Genomic DNA, 4,291 nt, shown 5'->3' on the forward strand with positions numbered 1-4,291 from the left:
TCTCTATTTTAAACTGTGTTTGATTTCAGGATAAAATAGGGAGGAGGGCTGACAATTTTATCACAAATTTACTAGCACAGTGATCCATGCTGGTTGATTGTACTATTAAACTGGAGCCTCGCACTAGTTCTAGTTTCATCCTACTGGACCAGACTTCGCTACCAGGAAGGAACCCATATGCATTAAAAAACAGGTCATCACTTGATATTTGCAATTAATATTCTCTCAGCAAGTCTGCTGAGAAGTGAATTTGCCACGGAGACTGGTCTCTTGGGGTAAGTAGATGGTGCATGTTTTCTGAATAAACTGGGGCATCAGCACTGAATAAAAGGCAGCTAGTAAATGCTAGTATCGCTAAACCAAACAGAGTCTGGTTTCAGCCTTTCTAGTGAGCTATGGACATAAGTGAAGATGTGCCAAAAGATTTTATCCAGCTCAAGTCTGAAAAGCTTTCTGTAGATGAAGTGTGAGAGCTGATCATTTCACCACACTGAGGGGCAGTGTGTCTGTTCGTTGTTGAGTTTAATGATTCTGAGCTTGATCTCTGGGTGTGTTAATAGTCTAATAAATGGAACCTAGATTGTCCACACCCCAAACTCACGCTTCTCAAATAAATAAATTCCTGGACTGAACCCAGGATGTTTAGAAAATACATTCCAAATTATTTAGAACAAGACCATGGCAGCTCTTAAACAGTCGCATTGGGAAAAAGTGGTGAGAAGCTTCCCTGCTGGTGTGGCTATCCTAGGGCTGAACAGAACAGCAGCTCTGGAGTACAGGACTGCTTGGAAGCTATTCTCCCATGCCCTCGGACACAGTTTATTCAAGGTGGGAAGTGGGATGTTGTGGCTATGCAAACCACAGGTCCACACCTGTATGAAAGGTGCTGCAACTCAGATCTTGATTGAAAGAAAAGTGCTATTTTACCCATGGGCTGGTGAAGGTTAAGGCTGATTGCTCTTTCCTGTTGCTTAGTGTACATGGTACAGATCTTGAAACCCCTTTGTGCTCAAACCTTAGTGCCACTGGGCTCCTAAATACTGAGCACTTAAACATTACATGCACAAATGCAATAATAGCACCTTAGCAGTTACCACAGAAGATGTCCCAGCCTTGGGCATTACAGATTGCAGACTTGTGTAATCTGTAGACTAAATTCTTCCTTGTGTATTATAGATTTCTCTTGTTCAAAGAATCTCTTTACACAGCCATGATTAGGGGAGGTCATTTATGTTTGCACAGTGCTGACCTTGGCTGTAGTGGGAGATCCTGGGTTTTACTCAGTATTTATTGGTGATTTTGGTTGATAACTTATTTGTGTTTAGGTACTATGAGAAACAATTATGAAGGGAAAAAAGTGATTCACTTAGAGTATGAAGTGTATACTTCAGTGGCAGAGACTGAAATAAAATCTTCAGAGATGTTAGAAATGGCCATCAGTCAAATATATTGCAGTACACCATAGATTTGGTTATGTATTGCTAGACCACATACTTCTGCAAGTGGAATATCAATCCTCGTCTGGTGCATGGTTGTGCTTGCACAGTTGCAGGATGTGCAGGAGTCTATAGAAACTGTAATGCAGTAAAGCTGGCTGCAGGATCAAGTTCTCACTGCACAGCTAAGTTTCAGAAACAGTCTTTTTCAAAATGTGTTTTGGTAGTGTTTGCTGGAATCCATATTTAGACTGCAGGAACCTTGATTCTGGTGTGATGGTTTGAAAGTGTGGAGCAGGGATTAAAATCTCATTGCTGGGAAGGGGATGCTGTTGGTTTTTTGCTTTTTTTTGAAGACATGAAGTTGGCACCACTTTTTTTTTTCTTCTTTCTGCCATTGAGGTGCCACAGAATGTTGTTTTCTTATTGCCAGATTTAAGTCAAATTATGCCATAGGAAATCTGAAAGCTTAGACTATGGGGAGGGGGAGAGGCATGGTAATTGCTAGCCATGCTTGTAGGAGAACCTCCTATTGTTCCTTGAGTCTTGGATAAGCATATTCTGGTGGGTTTAAAACATGGAATACTAGTGTCTGACATACTCTCAACCCTTCACTGTTCATTAGATTTCTCGCTGAAACTAGCAGGATTTGCAGAGTGTGTTGCAAATGCTCGTTTCCTTTTCTCTCAGCAGAAGGAACTTAGGAGGTGATCACAAAGGGTAATATTAGCCTCTGAGGGGTAATTTCCTTAAATTTCCTCTATAGTCAACAGAGAGAGAAATTCTCTCAAGGGCAGCTCAAAGCATTTAAGCTTAGATTATTCCCCTGAGCTGTTTGCTAGAGGAGTCTTACTGTAGAGGGAGAGTTGAGAGGCAGCTTTTGGGAATACTACCCTTGCGAGGAGTAAAACAAAACCTTGTGCTACTTCTATTAACTAAGTTTGGAAAAAACAACAAACCAAACAGGAAAAACTTCATAATTTGAAATGAGAATTTGTCAAAATTTAAGTTTCATTGCAAATTCTGCATAGTTCGAGGGACTTAATTTCTTCTTTCACAAATTCTTGTGCAAACTGAGATGACTTCTCAGGTTTTCAGGTAAGAACTGGTGGTTCCTGTCTTGTTATTGTTCATTATTAAGCCAGCTTCCAGTGAGTTTCCTATGCATTATTGCAAGTTAGCAATTTTCTCCTCTTAATTCCATAGACTTTATTTAAAAAAAAAAGAATAGACAAAAAAAGCCTATGTCTGGTGGATTTATTTATTTATTGTAAAGCATGGAATTCTCACATCTGATACTGATTTTGGTTGTGGTTTTCTTTCTTTTAAAAAGTGTATAATCTTTTGGACGTGACTTGACACTTGCTCAGTATAAACGAGTCATGAATGAGACATGGCCACAACTTTTGGGTGCTCTTGATGTTAAGCATTAGCGAAAGCTGCTGTTGTTCCTCTTCTCTCCCTAGTGTGGTTCCAATAAATGAAGCAAGTGTAATTATTGTAGTCTCCTCTCCATACAGAGCAGAATCCCTTGAAGCTGTAATGTACTACATCAACACCTTAAAAGCGTCTGTCCCAATATGGAAAAAGGTATGTTTGGGACAAATTTGGTTCTAGGCCTGTGCCAGAGTCTTAGATGACTGGGTTGGAAGCTGCTGCTGCCCTTAAGGGAAGGAGCTGAAGCATTATGAGCAGCAGTTGCTCCTGACAGGATGCCGATGTCTCGCACCAGTGAGTTTCCTCTAATGCAGCCAGGCCCACCTGTGGCAGGAAGGGCACCTGGGAGGCCCTCCCTTGCCTGTAGCATCCAGCTCCTTTTCGTCTTAATTCCATCCTGGGGTCAAAGTGAAGGAGCCCTGAGCTCTCCTCTTTTAGGTGGCAAAAGTTCAGTTTTGCACAGGCTTTTGGAAGAGCCTTGAGTCAACTCTGCTTTGGACAGCATTGCAGTTTGCAAGTAAAAGTGGCATTTCTTGTCTTTCTGTTTTCCCCTCATCCCTGTGGCCTTGAGAAAGCACAAAGCATCAAGCAACAGCACACGATGAAAGGATGTGCAGAGGTCCCAAAGCTAATATGGGCACACAACAATGTGTGGCGAGACCAGCCTAGGTCTGGAAAGAGTCTCATTGCGTAACAAGTGTTGCATGCAAGTAATGAGCATTACATCTGCCTTCTCTCCCAGGCAAAACTTGGCATGTGGTAACAGTGATGTTCTCTGCATTTCTCCACTTTTCTGATACCTCTTTCAGGAGACTGGAGTTCTGTGGTCTCAGAAAGAATAATCAGGGGCTCAGAGCCCTGCTGAATTTACTGCTTAGGACTGGACTGCTGCTGGGTAGTCCAGTCTGTCCTGAAGATATACTTACTGTATTTTCAGTATTGTTGTAATTTTTATTTTTTTAATATCGACATTTTATATACACTTAAATACTGTCATTCCTAAATATGATGGTACAGCAGGTTAACATAGCAACATGTGAATAGGGCAGTGTTTCAGACATGAGTGCTGTGTACTCTATAGCTTTTACATCATTTCTTCTAGATCTCTTTCCTGAAGTGACTTCAGCATAGATGGGCCCTTCTAAATTTAATGGGGTTCAGCCCAAGGTTCAGGATTTGCCCAGTCAATATGTTCTAAGGATGCTGTCCACTTTTGTATTTTGCAGCTAAGTGTTGTGTAGTCCTGTTGTGATCAGTAAATAGCAGAAGGATGGCTGTTGAGTTGTTTGGCCTGGCTTGTGACTATGTAGCAGAGTCCCACAGTATTTCCCTTTTGTTTATATTTCCAGGATATTTATGAGGACGAATATTCCTGGAAAGAAAACAAGGAATGCTTTTGGGCAAATTCAGAAAAATAA

General features: G+C 41.2%; 1 pseudogene; it reads left to right on the plus strand.

Annotated features, from left to right (window-relative positions):
* The first annotated feature begins 395 nt into the window (after positions 1-395).
* On the plus strand, positions 396-4,291 carry LOC142365676 (molybdopterin synthase catalytic subunit-like; annotated as a pseudogene).

Source organism: Opisthocomus hoazin, chromosome W (assembly GCF_030867145.1).
Source record: "Opisthocomus hoazin isolate bOpiHoa1 chromosome W, bOpiHoa1.hap1, whole genome shotgun sequence".
In the NCBI taxonomy this organism is placed as follows: domain Eukaryota; kingdom Metazoa; phylum Chordata; class Aves; order Opisthocomiformes; family Opisthocomidae; genus Opisthocomus; species Opisthocomus hoazin.